Here is a 19,662-nt window from a genome sequence, read left to right on the forward strand (position 1 = left end):
TCTATATACTGATAGCACACAGGCATATATCTATATACTGATAGCACACAGGCATATATCTATATACTGATAGCACACAGGCATATATCTATATACTGATAGCACACAGGCATATATCTATATACTGATAGCACACAGGCATATATCTATATACTGATAGCACACAGGCATATATCTATATACTGATAGCACACAGGCATATATCTATATACTGATAGCACACAGCCATATATCTATATACTGATAGCACACAGGCATATATCTATATACTGATAGCACACAGGCATATATCTATATACTGATAGTACACAGGCGTATATCTATATACTGATAGCACACAGGCATATATCTATATACTGATAGTACACGGGCATATATCTATATACTGATAGCACACAGGCATATATCTATATACTGATAGTACACAGCCATATATCTATATACTGATAGCACACAGGCATATATCTATATACTGATAGTACACAGGCGTATATCTATATACTGATAGCACACAGGCATATATCTATATACTGATAGCACACAGGCGTATATCTATATACTGATAGTACACAGGCATATATCTATATACTGATAGCACACAGGCATATATCTATATACTGATAGCACACAGGCATATATCTATATACTGATAGTACACAGGCATATATCTATATACTGATAGCACACAGGCATATATCTATATACTGATAGCACACAGGCATATATCTATATACTGATAGCACACAGGCATATATCTATATACTGATAGTACACAGGCATATATCTATATACTGATAGTACACAGGCATATATCTATATACTGATAGCACACAGGCATATATCTATATACTGATAGCACACAGGCATATATCTATATACTGATAGCACACAGGCATATATCTATATACTGATAGCACACAGGCATATATCTATATACTGATAGTACACAGGCATATATCTATATACTGATAGCACACAGGCATATATCTATATACTGATAGTACACAGGCACATATCTATATACTGATAGTACACAGGCATATATCTATATACTGATAGCACACAGGCATATATCTATATACTGATAGTACACAGGCATATATCTATATACTGATAGCACACAGGCATACATCTATATACTGATAGTACACAGGCATATATCTATATACAGATAGCACACAGGCATATATCTATATACTGATAGCACACAGGCATATATCTATATACTGATAGTACACAGGCATATATCTATATACAGATAGCACACAGGCATATATCTATATACTGATAGTACACAGGCATATATCTATATACTGATAGCACACAGGCATATATCTATATACTGATAGTACACAGGCATATATCTATATACTGATAGTACACAGGCATATATCTATATACTGATAGTACACAGGCATATATCTATATACTGATAGTACACGGGCATATATCTATATACTGATAGTACACAGGCATATATCTATATACTGATAGTACACAGGCATATATCTATATACTGATAGTACACAGGCATATATCTATATACTGATAGTACACGGGCATATATCTATATACTGATAGCACACGGGCATATATCTATATACTGATAGCACACAGGCATATATCTATATACTGATAGCACACGGGCATATATCTATATACTGATAGTACACGGGCATATATCTATATACTGATAGCACACAGGCATATATCTATATACTGATAGTACACAGGCATATATCTATATACTGATAGCACACAGGCATATATCTATATACTGATAGCACACAGGCATATATCTATATACTGATAGTACACAGGCATACATCTATATACTGATAGCACACAGGCATATATCTATATACTGATAGTACACAGGCATATATCTATATACTGATAGTACACGGGCATATATCTATATACTGATAGTACACGGGCATATATCTATATACTGATAGTACACGGGCATATATCTATATACTGATAGTACACAGGCATATATCTATATACTGATAGTACACAGGCATATATCTATACACTGATAGTAGACAGGAATATATCTATATACTGATAGCACACAGGCATACATCTATATACTGATAGCACACAGGCATATATCTATATACTGATAGTACACAGGCATATATCTATATACTGATAGTACACGGGCATATATCTATATACTGATAGTACACGGGCATATATCTATATACTGATAGTACACGGGCATATATCTATATACTGATAGTACACGGGCATATATCTATATACTGATAGCACACAGGCATATATCTATATACTGATAGCACACAGGCATATATCTATATACCGATAGCACACGGGCATATATCTATATACCGATAGTACACGGGCATATATCTATATACTGATAGTACACAGGCATATATCTATATACTGATAGTACACAGGCATATATCTATACACTGATAGTAGACAGGAATATATCTATATACTGATAGCACACAGGCATACATCTATATACTGATAGCACACAGGCATATATCTATATACTGATAGTACACAGGCATATATCTATATACTGATAGTACACAGGCATATATCTATACACTGATAGTACACAGGCATATATCTATATACTGATAGTACACAGGCGTATATCTATATACTGATAGCACACAGGCATATATCTATATACTGATAGTACACAGGCATATATCTATATACTGATAGCACACAGGCATATATCTATATACGGATAGTACACAGGCATATATCTATATACTGATAGTACACAGGCATACATCTATATACTGATAGTACACAGGCATATATCTATATACTGATAGTACACAGGCAGTTGTTAGGACCTTCAATGGACCCTGGGCTGTCTGCCCATATATGGTATGGCCCTCGATCGCGTCACAGGAATTCCCTGTGATGCGATCTAGGGGCATCCCCCCTTGTCATTTTTCCCTGAATGTTGCGGTGGCGGTCAGCTTTGATCGCAGCATTCAGGGGAATAGTGGCGGAGATGAGAGGTTTCTCTCATCTCCGCTGTTAGAGCGGGGCTGTGGCTGTGTAATATAGTCATTGCCCCGCTCCTGACAACAAGTGCGCGCGTGGTTAGTATGAGGTGATGCGGCTGCCACTGATCTAATAAGCGGCGGTGCCGGCACTGAAGACAGAATATAGGAGTGTTTTGCAGTGCGCCCGCCATGTTCGGTCTTCAGTGCCGCCTCTCATTAGTGCAGCGCTGGTCGCATTACATCATGCTGAATGCGCACACTTGTCAGAACTCAGGAGCGCGGCAATGGCTGTATTACACAGCCGCAGCCCCGCTCTCATACATTCTTGTGTTACTATACCGCGGCCGCACAGCTTAGTATCGAAATATATGAAATAACGGTATCGAATCAGTTTTGAAGTTCCGATGCATCGTGCACAGCTGATGGGTTTGTTACAAGTTAGAGACACTGTAACAAGTCTTGCACCTGTTTAACTCCTTCCCGACATTTGTCGTATGGATACGTCATGGAAAGCCAGTACTTCCCGCAAAATGCTGTATCCATATGACAAATGGATGGCACAGGCTCAGCAGCGGAGTCAGTGCCATCATCTTCGGGTGTCAGCTGCATGTTACAGCTGACACCCTGGTGTAATGAATGGCAAAGATTGAAGTTAGCTCCGATCCCTGCCATTACCCTTTAAATGCATCGGTCAAAAGCGACCGGGGCATTTAAGGTGTTTGTAGCCAATCGCCACCTCAGCGACGAGATCGCCAGGGTGCCGATGGCTGCAATGGCAACTGGAGGCCTAATACTGGCCTCCCAGTCTGCCTAGTACGAAAGCCTCCTAGGCCAAGGCTTCCAGTACGGCTGGGAAGATGGCGCGGGCTCAGAAGCTGTATGAAGTATGTTACAGCGGACTCCAATCCCTGCCATTAACTCCTTAGAAAGCGAAAGCTGCATCTAAGTGGTTTGTAGCCAAATCGGCACCCCTGTGATCGCTGAGGGGGGGGGGGGGCAGAAGGCTGCTATGGCAACAGGAGGCCTAACAATGGCCTTCTGGTCTGCCATTATGGGATCCAATTAGGCCCCGCCAGGAGGTGGAACCTAATCAGCTTGCTGCCAGTGAACGACTGTCAGGTCTAATACATTGCACTACATAGGTAGTGCAATGTATTAGAACATAAATCAGACAGTTGGACCTTCAAGTCCCCCAGTAGGACTAAAACAAAGTGTAAAAGAAGTGAAAAAAAAGTTATAAAAATAATATAAAAGTTTCAAATATTAAAATAAAACACAATCGCCCTTTTTCCCTTTATCAAGTCCTTTATTATTGAAATTATTTATTTATTAAAAAATAAACCACACATATGTGATATCGCTGCGTCCGTAACAGCCTGAACTATAAAAATATTATGTTATTTATCCCGCGCAGTGAATGCCGTTTTTTGGTCACCTCGCCCTCCAAAAATTGGAATATAAAGTGATCCAAAAGCCGCATGTATCCAAAAATGGTACCTATAAAAACTATAGCTCGTCTCGCAAAAAACAAACCCTCACACAGCTCCACCGACAAAAAAATTAAAACAAAATGGTTCTCACAACATGGCGACAGAAAAAATTAAATTACTTTTGTCAAAAGAATGTATTGTGCAAAAAGTTGTAAAACAAAATTGCTATAAATTCGGTATCGCCAGAATCGGACTGACCCGCAGAATAAAGTTAACATGTAATGCATAACGCATGGTGAACTCTGTATATAAAAAAACGAAGAAACTATGTCAGAATCGCTGTTTTGTGGTCACCTGGCCTCCCAAAAAATAGGATAAAAAGTGATAAAAAAGTTGCATCTATCCCAAAATGGTACCAATAATAACTACAGCTCGTCCCACTACGTCTATGAAAAAATAAAATAAGTTAAAGAGAACCTCTCACCTCCCCATACATGTGCAGCATGTAATGGGGAGGGCTACACAAACCCAGGGGCACTTTACATTTTTTTTCTACCCTCCTCCGTTATTTAGATATCGGTGCCGTTATATTTGGCGCCCGATATTTAAATAACCCCCTCAACAGTCAACGGGGCGTGTTACTATGGCTGTGACACTGTCCAATCAGATATGGACAGTGCCGAGAGAGTGTGCGATTACAGTCTTTTCACCCGAACAGGCAAGGGGGCGTGTCAGTGCTACGGACAGAGACACGCCCCCTTGCCAGTTCGGCAGACAAAGTACAAGACTGATCTCTCACAAGAGCTGGAGATGAAAACTCTCCACAGCTTCCCTTCTGAGCCCCGCCGTGTGCCAGAACATACCTTTATGACCACATGTGGGGTATTGCTGTACGCGGGAGAAATTGTTTACAAATGTTGGAGTTCTTTCTCCTTTATTTGTTGAGAAAATGAATTTTTTTTTATTTTCACTGCCCAATTCTAATAAAATCTATGAAACATCCGTTGGGTCAAAATGCTCACTACAACCCTAGATGAATTCAAGGGGTATAGATTCCCAAATATAGTCCCTTTGGGGGAGTTTCCACAGTTTTGGTCCCACAGGGGCTTTGGAAATACGACATGGTGCCAAGAAACCAATCCAGCAAAATCTGTGCTCCAAAAGCCAAATGGAGCTCCTTCCCTTCTGAGCCCCGCCGTGTGCCCAAACAGCAAATTATGACAACATATGGGGTACATAAAAAAACGTACATCACAAACCGCCGGACAATCGCTGTGAGGAGGGCGGGGGGACAAGTAATACACCAGATTTATAACCAAGTACGCTGTATTCTTTGATCGCTCTTATTAGCCAAACAGTACAATATTTTTTTGTGCTGCTTGTCTAATAGGAGAACAGACCTGTCCCTGTAATATGATGTCCTACGTGAGGACAGAGGAACACAATCTATTGTTCTCTGTTATCAGAAATGTCAGGCTGGGGAGAGGATGACTGTAGGACAGGTGCATACAATCTATTGTTCTCTGTTATCAGACATGTCAGGCTGGGGAGAGGATGACTGTAAGACAGGTGAATACAATCTATTGTTCTCTGTTATCAGACATGTCAGGCTGGGGAGAGGATGACTGTAGGACAGGGGCATACAATCTATTGTTCTCTGTTATCAGACATGTCAGGCTGGGGAGAGGATGACTGTAGGACAGGTGAATACAATCTATTGTTCTGTTATCAGACATGTCAGGCTGGGGAGAGGATGACTGTAGGACAGGGGCATACAATCTATTGTTCTCTGTTATCAGACATGTCAGGCTGGGGGAGGATGACTGTAGGACAGGTGCATACAATCTATTGTTCTCTGTTATCAGACATGTCAGGCTGGGGAGAGGATGACTGTAGGACAGGGGCATACAATATATTGTTCTCTGTTATCAGACATGTCAGGCTGGGTGAGGATGACTGTAGGACAGGGGCATACAATCTATTGTTCTCTGTTATCAGACATGTCAGGCTGGGGAGAGGATGACTGTAGGACAGGTGAATACAATCTATTGTTCTCTGTTATCAGACATGTCAGGCTGGGGAGAGGATGACTGTAGGACAGGGGCATACAATCTATTGTTCTCTGTTATCAGACATGTCAGGCTGGGGGAGGATGACTGTAGGACAGGTGAATACAATCTATTGTTCTCTGTTATCAGACATGTCAGGCTGGGAGAGGATGACTGTAGGACAGGTGAATACGATCTATTGTTCTCTGTTATCAGACATGTCAGGCAGGTGGGGGGATGACTGTAGAGTACTTCAATTGGATGAGTGACGGGAAGGCAGACACCTCCCCTCCCCCATGATCACTACTTTAGATTTTAGGAATCACCATGTATGATTTCCCCTCCTCGGTTGTACGGTGATGGATTTGCAGGCGCGTTATTACTCTCCAGTAAAGATGAAATATGCGCTGAAGTAAATGGCCCTTTTATGTTCTGCAATGTTGGCTGAAGATACAAACTCTGGGATTTTATCTTGTGAAAATATACGTCCGTCTTGTCGGAGCCTCCATTAACGGCGACATTAATAACTCAAACTGTTCAATAGAACAGAATTTAATGAACTGCGGAAACCCGAGAAAAACTAACACCATGAAATCCTGAAAAAAGACGCCAAAAGCAGCGATGTACGTGGAGGTCCTCGGTGGCGAGCAGATGATTGACAGAGCGAGGATGCGGCAGATGTTTGGAGATCGGCCCCAGGTAGAAGACAGCGGGGGAGGGAACATTTAAGTAAACAAAGACCAATTCTGCTGAGCCGGGATCTCTGAGGACGAGCGAAGAAAACTCCACGAAGAAATCTCCGAGCAAAACCTCCTGAACACAAGACGGGAATTCTGCAGCGTATTACAGCGGCGAAGTGGAGGAGATAGGAACAAAACCGCAGAAAACACGGGCGGAAATTAATCTGCAGTGCGGATTCTCAACGACCGTAGCCATGTGGACGGCCAGGATTTTCTGGTCGGCCGGCTGCGGACTTTCAGCCGCGAGCCGCCCGCAAATCACGGGCAATGCACATGGCCGCGGCCATTATTTTCAATGAGCTCGGACCGCAGAACACGGCCGTAATAAGACAGGTCCGTTCTTTCTGCGGTGCTGGCTCCCGGGCCATGCACGGACAGTAAAAACTACGGTTGTGTGCATGGCCCCATAGAAATGAATGGGGCCGCAATTCTCCCGTGGATTTTCGGAGGAATTGCGGCCGCAAAAACACGTTCGTGTGAATGGGGCCTGACAGCCGCGAGCCGCCCGCAAATTTCAGGCCGTACACATGGCCGCGGCCATTATTTTCAATGAGCCCGAACCGCAGAATGCGGCCGTAATAAGACATGTCCGTTCTTTCTGCGGTGCGGGCTCCCGGGCCGTGCACGGACTGTGGAAACCACGGTCGTGTGTATGGCACCATAGGAATGAATGGGGCCGCAATTCTCCCGTCGATTTTCTGAGGAATTGCGGCCGCAAAAGCACGTTCGTGTGCATGGGGCCTTAGGCCTTATGCACACGACCGTAAAAACTCCCGTTATTATGGGTCGTAATTACGACCCGAAATAATGGGCCCATAGACTTCTATTGGCCACGGGTACCTCCCCGTATGCTTACGAGAAGGTGCCCGTGCCGTTGAAAAAGATAGAATATGTCCTATTTCAGGCCGTAATAATGGCACGGGCAGCACATAGAAGTCAATGGAGCTCCCATAATTACGGGAGCGTTGCTAGGAGACGTCAGTAAATAGTCACTGTCCAGGGTGCTGAAAGAGTTAAGCGATCGGCAGTAACTGTTTCTGCACCCTGGACAGTGACTACCGATCCCAATATACAGCAACCTGTAAAAAAATAGAAGTTCATACTTACCGAGAACTCCCTGCTTCTGTCTCCAGTCCGGCCTCCCAGGATGACGTTTCAGTCTAAGTGACGGCTGCAGCCAATCACAGGCTAATCACAGGCTGCAGCCAATCACAGGCCAATCACAGGCTGCAGCCAATCACAGGCCAATCACAGGCTGCAGCCAATCACAGGCTGCAGCGGTCACATGGACTGCGCGTTATCCAGGGATGTCGGGCTGGATGTCAAGAGAGGGACGTGTCACCAAGGCAACGGCCGGTAAGTATGAATTTCTTTTACTTTTACCTCGGAAAGGGCTGCCCCTTCTCTCTATCCTGCACTGATAGAGGGAAGGGGCTGCCGATTAGTGCAGTGCAATTTTGCAGAGAATACGTGCCCGTAAATACGGGTGGAATACGGGAGACACCGGACCCGTATTTACGGGAGGGAAAAAATACGTTCGTGTGCATGAGGTCTTACATAACGGAAAATTCACAGCACTTCCGTCCCGTGAGCAGCAAACTGAGAGTCCAGACGCAGGTGAAACTCCTCCGTAGATTCTTGTACAACTGTCCGTGTAAATAAAGTTTTATCATTGTGCAATGCAAAGTTCTGCAAATTTCTAATAGACTTTGTGCTCCAATTCTTCACCTAATAAAAGATTTCTGCTTGCTGTCAATGAATGGAATCATTCATGTTTACATCCAGGGGCTGAAAACCCATCTTGACCTAAGACTTCTTACAGCTGAGTTTGTTACAATGTATCAGTGTAGACAATTTCCTGTAAGCTTAAAGGGGTGTCCCAGTCCCTAAAAAATGATGCCTATCCTCAGGATAGGTCATCAATATCTGGTCGGTTGGGGTCCGACTCCTGGGATCAGCTGATTTAAAAGGGGCCACAGCGCTCACACTGTGAATCGCCAACACCCTTGTAGTGGCGGATCACAGTATTACATCAATAGGAGAGGGCTGTAATACTGTGAACCTCCGCTAAAAGTGTGTTGGCCATTTACAGTCCGAGCAGATAAGGAATGAAGGTGAATGAACGCTGCGGCCCCTCCTGGGAGTCGGATCCCGACCGATCAGAAATTGATTACTTATCCTGAGGATAGGCCATCAATTTTTAGGGACTGGAAAAGCCCTTTAACTCAGTAGCACAAACCTCTCTCCTGTCCTGGACTCCGGGCTGATGGCTACAGTGAGCCTTTGTTAGGCCCCAAACACACAACACGACGACGTGACAGACCGTAATTGCGGATCAGAATACAGTTCCATTAATTTCTATGGCGCACGGACACCTTCCCATATATTTACGGGAAGGTGTCCGTGCCGTAGAAAGCTTCGGTGAAAAATAGGACGTCATTTTTCTTTATTTTACAGACCGCAAATGCAGATGACTGTCCGCGGCCGGCCGTGCCCGTAATCACGCTGTGCATGGGGCCTCAGCTTTTCAGCTGCTGGATATCAGCAAGAACGCTCCCATTATATTATACAGCGATCTATGGCGGGTCAGGCGAAGGGTAACAGCCGGTGATACCCCCAGATTCTCTGCTCTATTATGGGATGGCTGTATATTATGGGATTGTACTTTCCTTCCATTTTCATGTAGGTTCGCAGTGGATGATCCCGCTTCACAGCTGCACGTTCTCCGTTATACAATTACCCTTCATAATGAACCAATCTGAGGAAATTCAATATGGTGGAGACGCTCATCCGTACAATCTGCTCATCCGCACACGATGGGGGAGATTTATTGTGGTTTATTGACACTGTCCTAAATGTAGACAGGCGAAAAGTATCACAATGGCGCCCGCTGTATGATAATTGTCGCGTCTTCCTAGACACTTCTCTTACTTGCGCCGCGTCATGATTGGCGAACTTTACATCAATATTTTGTGGCAACAAAAACGGAACACAAAGTTAATAAATCTGGCGCATTTTTTTACTCATAGCCACGCCTCTTTCTAGACAATTTTCAAAACCGTCGAGAAAGGTGAATAAAGTATCTAAAACACAATCAATTTGGCATCAAATAAACTATTTACGCCATGTACGCCACATTTTAGGCGCAAATTGAGCAAAAATTCTGGCGCCTCTTGCTCAGTACATCTCCCTCATTGTGAATAACTTACGATAGATCTGCGGTTCTCTAACATGCGGGACGCAGAACAACATTAACATTTTATTTGATCTGGAGGAATTGTGATAAAGCCTCGTACACAACCTGCAGTGTTCTGGGTGCTTTCTGTTGCAGAGAGGACGGCTGCAGCGGCGGCGGCATCTTCATCTCATCACTGAGTGAAAGCAAAGACCTCGGGGGCCCCAGCAATCTGTGTCTCACCAACCGCTGTGGAACTACACCTTCCAGCATGCCTTGCATCCTCCCAGCTGGAGAAGAACATATTGTCCGTGCCTGAACTATAATGTGCCCACCTCCTGACATAGACTCCTCATCCGCAGCTCAACGCAACGTTTATCAGATGATCAACGGGAAAAGTTCACAAATTATAAGTCCTAATTACTTGTTAACCCCTTAGTGACCACTAATACGCCTTTTCACATGATTCACTAATGGGCTTTAGGCTAGGCTGACGCCTTTTCACGTCAGCCTAGTCTAAGTCCTGCACGGGTCTCCCGTGCAGGCAGGAGCCGGGGCTCTGCTGTCTGATGACAGCTGAGCTCCTGCTCCAACGCCCGCGATCGAAGTTTACTTCGATCGCGGCCGTTTAACCCGTTAAATGCCGCCGTCAATAGCGACCGCGGCATTTAACTTTGTTTACAGAGGGAGTGCGCTCCCTCTGTCACCCATCGGCGGCCCGCGAATGAAATCGCGGGTCTCCGATGGGGTGTCATGGCAGCCGGGGGCCTGATAAAAGCCCCCAGGTCTGCCCTGGACATATTCCTGTAAGGACGCGCCGGAGGCACGTCCTAACAGATTGCCTGTCAGATTTACACTGACGGGCAATAATGCTCTGGTATACGAAGTATACCAGAGCATTATAGCAGCGATCGGAATATCGCACAGTAAAGTCCCCTAGTGGGACTAATAAAATAAGTCATCAAAGTGAAATAAAGATTATTAATAAAGTACAGTAAAAAAATAAATAAAACCATTTTTTTCCATAAAAAGTGGTTTTATTTAGTAAAAGTGTCAAAAAAAAAAAAGTACACATGTGGTATCGCCGCGACCGTAATGACTCCATTAATAAAGTTAATATGTAATTTAAACCGCAAAGTGAACACCGTAAAAAAAACGCAAAAAACCATGGCGAAATTGCAATTTTTTTCCATTGCCCCCCAAAAAAGTCATAATAAAAATGAATCAATAAGTCCCATGCACCCCAAAACAGTACCAATCAAAACTACGTCTTGTCCCGCAGAAAACAAGCCCAAAAAATCACTACATTGATGGAAAAATAAAAAAGTTACGGCTCTTGGAAAGCGACGAGGCAAAAACAAATAATTTTAGTTCAAAAGTGTTTTTATTGTGCAAAAGTCGTAAAACATAAAAAAAACCTCTACACATGTGGTATCGCCGTAATCGTACCGACCCATAGAATAAAGGTAACATGTTATTTACGTCGCATAGTGAACGGCGTCAATTTAAAAACGCACAGAACAATGGCGGAATTTCAGGTTTTTTTTATAATCCCCCCCAAAAAGGTTAATAAAAGTTAATATAAAAATTATATGTACCCAAAAATGGTGCCATTAAAAAGCACAACTAATCCCGCAAAAAACAAGTCCTCATACAGCTATGTAGACGAACAAATAAAAACGTTCTTTGAATGCGACTATAGAAAAACGAATAAAATAGCTTGGTCATTAAGGCCTAAAATGGGCTGGTCACTAAGGGGTTAAACAGAGAAATCAATAATAACAACCGCCATGACATTTCTACAGTAGCAATATCTATATAAAGACCTACCAGACCACTCATCTCCCAGGACAACTTCACCCAACATCCAGGTGTCACTCTCTCTATAGGCGGTGTATACCGGGTGTCACTCTCTCTCTATACGCGGTGTACACCGGGTGTCACTCTCTCTAAAGGCGGTGTATACCGGGTGACACTCCCTCTATAGGCGGTGTATACCGGGTGTCACTCTCTCTCTATAGGCGGTGTGTACCGGGTGTCACTCCCTCTATAGGAGGTGTGTACCGGGTGTCACTCCCTCTACAGGCGATGTATACCGGGTGTCACTCTCTCTACAGGCGGTGTATACCGGGTGACACTCTCTCTACAGGCGGTGTATACCGGGTGTCATTCTCTCTACAGGCGGTGTATACCGTGTGTCATTCTCTCTACAGGCGGTGTACACCGTGTGCCATTCTCTCTATAGGCGGTGTACACCGGGTGCCATTCTCTCTATACGCGGTGTACACCGAGTGTCATTCTCTCTATACGCGGTGTACACCGGGTGTCATTCTCTCTATAGGCGGTGTACACCGGGTGACACTCTCTCTATAGGCGGTGTACAGCGGGTGTCACTCTCTCTATAGGCGGTGTACAGCGGGTGTCACTCTCTCTATAGGCGGTGTACAGCGGGTGACACTCTCTCTATAGGCGGTGTATACCGGGTGACACTCTCTCTATAGGCGGTGTATACCGGGTGTCACTCTCTCTATAGGCGGTGTATACCGGGTGTCACTCTCTCTAAAGGCGGTGTATACCGGGTGTCACTCTCTCTACAGGCGGTGTATACCGGGTGTCATTCTCTCTACAGGCGGTGTATACCGGGTGTCATTCTCTCTACAGGCGGTGTATACCGGGTGTCATTCTCTCTATAGGCGGTGCACACTGGGTGCCATTCTCTCTATACGCGGTGCACACAGGGTGCCATTCTCTCTATACGCGGTGTACACCGAGTGCCATTCTCTCTATACGCGGTGTACACCGGGTGTCATTCTCTCTATAGGCATTGTATACCGGGTGTCATTCTCTCTATAGGCGGTGTATACCGGTTGTCACTCTCTCTATAGGCGGTGTATAGCGGGTGTCACTCTCTCTATAGGCGGTGTATACCGGGTGACATTCTCTCTATAGGCGGTGTATACCGGGTGTCACTCTCTCTATAGGCGGTGTATACCGGGTGTCACTCTCTCTATAGGCGGTGTATACCGGGTGTCACTCCCTCTATAGGCGGTGTATACCGGGTGTCACTCTCTCTGTAGGCGGTGTATACCGGGTGACACTCTCTCTACAGGCGGTGTATACCGGGTGTCATTCTCTCTACAGGCGGTGTATACCGGGTGTCACTCTCTCTATAGGCGGTGTATACCGGGTGTCATTCTCTCTATAGGCGGTGTACACCGGGTGCCATTCTCTCTATACGCGGTGCACACCGGGTGCCATTCTCTCTATAGGCGGTGTACAGCGGGTGTCACTCTCTCTATAAGCGGTGTACAGCGGGTGACACTCTCTCTATAGGCGGTGTATACCGGGTGACACTCTCTCTATAGGCGGTGTATACCGGGTGACACTCTCTCTATAGGCGGTGTATACCGGGTGACACTCTCTATAGGCGGTGTATACCGGGTGTCACTCTCTCTCTATAGGCGGTGTATACCGGGTGACATTCTCTCTATAGGCAGTGTATACCGGGTGTCACTCTCTCTATAGGCGGTGTATACCGGGTGTCACTCTCTCTATAGGCGGTGTATACCGGGTGTCACTCTCTCTCCATAGGCGGTGTATACCGGGTGACATTCTCTCTATAGGCGGTGTATACCGGGTGTCACTCTCTCTATAGGCGGTGTACACCGGGGGTCACTCTCTCTATAGGCGGTGTACAGCGGGTGTCATTCTCTCTATAGGCGGTGTACACCGGGTGTCATTCTCTCTATGGGCGGTGTATACCGGGTGTCACTCTCTCTATAGGCGGTGTATAGCGGGTGTCACTCTCTCTATAGGCGGTGTATACCGGGTGACATTCTCTCTATAGGCGGTGTATACCGGGTGTCACTCTCTCTATAGGCGGTGTATACCGGGTGTCACTCCCTCTATAGGCGGTGTATACCGGGTGTCACTCTCTCTATAGGCGGTGTATACCGGGTGACACTCTCTCTACAGGCGGTGTATACCGGGTGTCATTCTCTCTACAGGCGGTGTATACCGGGTGTCACTCTCTCTACAGGCGGTGTATACCGGGTGTCATTCTCTCTATAGGCAGTGTACACCGGGTGCCATTCTCTCTATACGCGGTGCACACCGGGTGCCATTCTCTCTATAGGCGGTGTACAGCGGGTGTCACTCTCTCTATAGGCGGTGTACAGCGGGTGACACTCTCTCTATAGGCGGTGTATACCGAGTGACACTCTCTCTATAGGCGGTGTATACCGGGTGACACTCTCTATAGGCGGTGTATACCGGGTGTCACTCCCTCTATAGGCGGTGTATACCGAGTGACACTCTCTCTATAGGCGGTGTATACCGGGTGACACTCTCTATAGGCGGTGTATACCGGGTGTCACTCCCTCTATAGGCGGTGTACACCGGGTGCCATTCTCTCTATACGCGGTGTACACCGGGTATCATTCTCTCTATACGCGGTGTACAGTGGGTGTCACTCTCTCTATAGGCGGTGTATACCGGGTGACACTCTCTCTATAGGCGGTGTATACCGGGTGACACTCTCTCTATAGGCGGTGTATACCGGGTGACACTCTCTCTATAGGCGGTGTATACCGGGGGTCACTCTCTCTATAGGCGGTGTACAGCGGGTGTCATTCTCTCTATAGGCGGTGTATACCGGGTGACACTCTCTCTATAGGCGGTGTATACCGGGTGACACTCTCTCTATAGGCGGTGCATACCGGGTGACACTCTCTCTATAGGCGGTGCATACCGGGTGACACTCTCTGTATAGGCGGTGTATACCGGGTGTCACTCTCTGTATAGGCGGTGTATACCGGGTGTCACTCTCTCTATAGGCGGTGTATACCGGGTGACACTCTCTCTATAGGCGGTGTATACCGGGTGACATTCTCTCTATAGGCGGTGTATACCGGGTGTCACTCTCTCTATAGGCGGTGTATACCGGGTGTCACTCTCTCTATAGGCGGTGTATACCGGGTGACACGCTCTCTATAGGCGGTGTATACCGGGTGACACTCTCTCTATTGGCGGTGTATACCGGGTGACACTCTCTCTATAGGCGGTGTATACCGGGTGACACTCTCTCTATAGGCGGTGTATACTGGGTGACATTCTCTCTATAGGCGGTGTATACCGGGTGACACTCTCTCTATTGGCGGTGTATACCGGGTGACACTCTCTCTATAGGCGGTGTATACCGGGTGACACTCTCTCTATAGGCGGTGTATACTGGGTGACATTCTCTCTATAGGCGGTGTATACCGGGTGACATTCTCTCTATAGGCGGTGTATACCGGTTGTCACTCTCTCTATAGGCGGTGTATACCGGGTGACACTCTCTCTATAGGCGGTGTACACCGGGTGCCATTCTCTCTATACGCGGTGCACACCGGGTGCCATTCTCTCTATAGGCGGTGTACAGCGGGTGTCACTCTCTCTATAGGCGGTGTACAGCGGGTGACACTCTCTCTATAGGCGGTGTATACCGAGTGACACTCTCTCTATAGGCGGTGTATACCGGGTGACACTCTCTATAGGCGGTGTACACCGGGGGTCACTCTCTCTATAGGCGGTGTACAGCGGGTGTCATTCTCTCTATAGGCGGTGTACACCGGGTGTCACTCTCTCTATAGGCGGTGTACACCGGGTGTCACTCTCTCTAAAGGCGGTGTATACCGGTGACACTCTCTCTATAGGCGGTGTATACCGGGTGTCACTCCCTCTATAGGCGGTGTGTACCGGGTGTCACTCCCTCTACAGGCGGTGTATACCGGGTGTCACTCTCTCTACAGGCGGTGTATACCGGGTGACACTCTCTCTACAGGCGGTGTATACCGGGTGTCATTCTCTCTACAGGCGGTGTATACCGTGTGTCATTCTCTCTACAGGCGGTGTACACCGTGTGCCATTCTCTCTATAGGCGGTGTACACCGGGTGCCATTCTCTCTATACGCGGTGTACACCGAGTGTCATTCTCTCTATAGGCGGTGTACACCGGGTGTCATTCTCTCTATAGGCGGTGTACACCGGGTGACACTCTCTCTATAGGCGGTGTACAGCGGGTGTCACTCTCTCTATAGGCGGTGTACAGCGGGTGTCACTCTCTCTATAGGCGGTGTACAGCCGGTGACACTCTCTCTATAGGCGGTGTATACCGGGTGACACTCTCTCTATAGGCGGTGTATACCGGGTGTCACTCTCTCTATAGGCGGTGTATACCGGGTGTCACTCTCTGTAGGCGGTGTATACCGGGTGTCACTCTCTCTGTAGGCGGTGTATACCGGGTGACACTCTCTCTACAGGCGGTGTATACCGGGTGTCATTCTCTCTACAGGCGGTGTATACCGGGTGTCACTCTCTCTATAGGCGGTGTATACCGGGTGTCATTCTCTCTATAGGCGGTGTACACCGGGTGTCATTCTCTCTATAGGCGGTGTACACCGGGTGCCATTCTCTCTATACGCGGTGCACACCGGGTGCCATTCTCTCTATAGGCGGTGTACAGCGGGTGTCACTCTCTCTATAAGCGGTGTACAGCGGGTGACACTCTCTCTATAGGCGGTGTATACCGGGTGACACTCTCTCTATAGGCGGTGTATACCGGGTGACACTCTCTCTATAGGCGGTGTATACCGGGTGACACTCTCTCTATAGGCGGTGTATACCGGGTGTCACTCTCTCTCTATAGGCGGTGTATACCGGGTGACATTCTCTCTATAGGCAGTGTATACCGGGTGTCACTCTCTCTATAGGCGGTGTATACCGGGTGTCACTCTCTCTATAGGCGGTGTATACCGGGTGTCACTCTCTCTCTATAGGCGGTGTATACCGGGTGTCACTCTCTCTCTATAGGCGGTGTATACCGGGTGACATTCTCTCTATAGGCGGTGTATACCGGGTGTCACTCTCTCTATAGGCGGTGTACACCGGGGGTCACTCTCTCTATAGGCGGTGTACAGCGGGTGTCATTCTCTCTATAGGCGGTGTACACCGGGTGTCATTCTCTCTATGGGCGGTGTATACCGGGTGTCACTCTCTCTATAGGCGGTGTATAGCGGGTGTCACTCTCTCTATAGGCGGTGTATACCGGGTGACATTCTCTCTATAGGCGGTGTATACCGGGTGTCACTCTCTCTATAGGCGGTGTATACCGGGTGTCACTCCCTCTATAGGCGGTGTATACCGGGTGTCACTCTCTCTATAGGCGGTGTATACCGGGTGACACTCTCTCTACAGGCGGTGTATACCGGGTGTCATTCTCTCTACAGGCGGTGTATACCGGGTGTCACTCTCTCTATAGGCGGTGTATACCGGGTGTCATTCTCTCTATAGGCGGTGTACACCGGGTGCCATTCTCTCTATACACGGTGCACACCGGGTGCCATTCTCTCTATAGGCGGTGTACAGCGGGTGTCACTCTCTCTATAGGCGGTGTACAGCGGGTGACACTCTCTCTATAGGCGGTGTATACCGAGTGACACTCTCTCTATAGGCGGTGTATACCGGGTGACACTCTCTATAGGCGGTGTATACCGGGTGTCACTCCCTCTATAGGCGGTGTACACCGGGTGCCATTCTCTCTATACGCGGTGTACACCGGGTATCATTCTCTCTATACGCGGTGTACAGCGGGTGTCACTCTCTCTATAGGCGGTGTATACCGGGTGACACTCTCTCTATACGCGGTGTACAGCGGGTGTCACTCTCTCTATAGGCGGTGTATACCGGGTGACACTCTCTCTATAGGCGGTGTATACCGGGTGACACTCTCTCTATAGGCGGTGTATACCGGGGGTCACTCTCTCTATAGGCGGTGTACAGCGGGTGTCATTCTCTCTATAGGCGGTGTATACCGGGTGACACTCTCTCTATAGGCGGTGTATACCGGGTGTCACTCTCTCTATAGGCGGTGTATACCGGGTGTCACTCTCTCTATAGGCGGTGTATACCGGGTGACACTCTCTCTATAGGCGGTGTATACCGGGTGTCACTCTCTCTATAGGCGGTGTACAGCGGGTGTCATTCTCTCTATAGGCGGTGTATACCGGGTGACACTCTCTCTATAGGCGGTGTATACCGGGGGTCACTCTCTGTATAGGCGGTGTATACCGGGTGTCACTCTCTCTATAGGCGGTGTATACCGGGTGACACTCTCTCTATAGGCGGTGTATACCGGGTGTCACTCTCTCTATAGGCGGTGTATACCGGGTGTCACTCTCTCTATAGGCGGTGTATACCGGGTGACACTCTCTCTATAGGCGGTGTATACCGGGTGTCACTCTCTGTATAGGCGGTGTATACCGGGTGACACTCTCTCTATAGGCGGTGTATACCGGGTGACACTCTCTCTATAGGCGGTGTATACCGGGTGACACTCTCTCTATAGGCGGTGTATACCGGGTGACACTCTCTCTATAGGCGGTGTATACCGGGTGACACTCTCTCTATAGGCGGTGTATACCGGGTGTCACTCTCTCTCTATAGGCGGTGCATACCGGGTGACACTCTCTCTATAGGCGGTGTACACCGGGTGACACTCTCTCTATAGGCGGTGTATACCGGGTGTCACTCGCTCTATAGGCGGTGCATACCGGGTGACATTCTCTCTATAGGCGGTGTATACCGGGTGACATTCTCTCTATAGGCGGTGTATACCGGGTGACACTCTCTCTATAGGAGGTGTATACCGGGTGTCACTCTCTGTATAGGCGGTGTATACTGGGTGACACTCTCTATAGTCATTATACTGTAGGAGACTCCCTGCTCCTGTGTATGACCGCTGTGTGCGGTGTAAGTCGCATATACGTCTATACATGAGTTCACATTTGCGGCAGTTATATAACAGCTCCTCTAGTCTTCCTACCATCTATATCGCGGCTCTCCCCGGTAACACAGCCGCCAGCACGGAGCTCCCGTCACTCCAATTCAGGCCTCTCTCTGCCTCATACGTGACGTGTCCATCGCGCTGCATGCCGGGAGCGGAGACGTTAGTTACCATGGAAACCGCTTCAGAGCGGCGCTTCCGGGGACTGGACACGTGATCCGTGTATTGACCATGTGCTCGGTTTTCCTATCTGCTTGTGGCGGAGCTAGAGCCGCTTTACGACAGTCGTTAATTCACCTAAACCCGACACAGAAGGGAAAGTAAAGCGTTATTCAAGGTAATTTGCTGTCAGTGAGTAGGGTAGAAGTCTCTGCGATCACGGACTCCGGCTCCGCCGCGATCACTGGCTTCGGGTCCGATTACAACAAGGTTCTTAT

At 47.3% G+C, this 19,662-nt stretch overlaps 1 protein-coding gene across 1 annotated transcript in view; it reads right to left on the reverse strand.

Annotated features, from left to right (window-relative positions):
* SEC22A (SEC22 homolog A, vesicle trafficking protein) overlaps positions 1–19,404 on the reverse strand; it is a 58,297-nt gene extending 38,893 nt beyond the window's left edge. Inside the window, exon 1 of the mRNA XM_075829032.1 lies at positions 19,265–19,404. The gene's annotated coding sequence lies outside the window, so the exon portion shown is untranslated. The remainder of the gene's footprint in view (positions 1–19,264) is intronic.
* Between the last annotated feature and the right edge of the window lie 258 nt (positions 19,405–19,662).

Source organism: Rhinoderma darwinii, chromosome 6 (assembly GCF_050947455.1).
Source record: "Rhinoderma darwinii isolate aRhiDar2 chromosome 6, aRhiDar2.hap1, whole genome shotgun sequence".
NCBI lineage: Eukaryota > Metazoa > Chordata > Amphibia > Anura > Rhinodermatidae > Rhinoderma > Rhinoderma darwinii.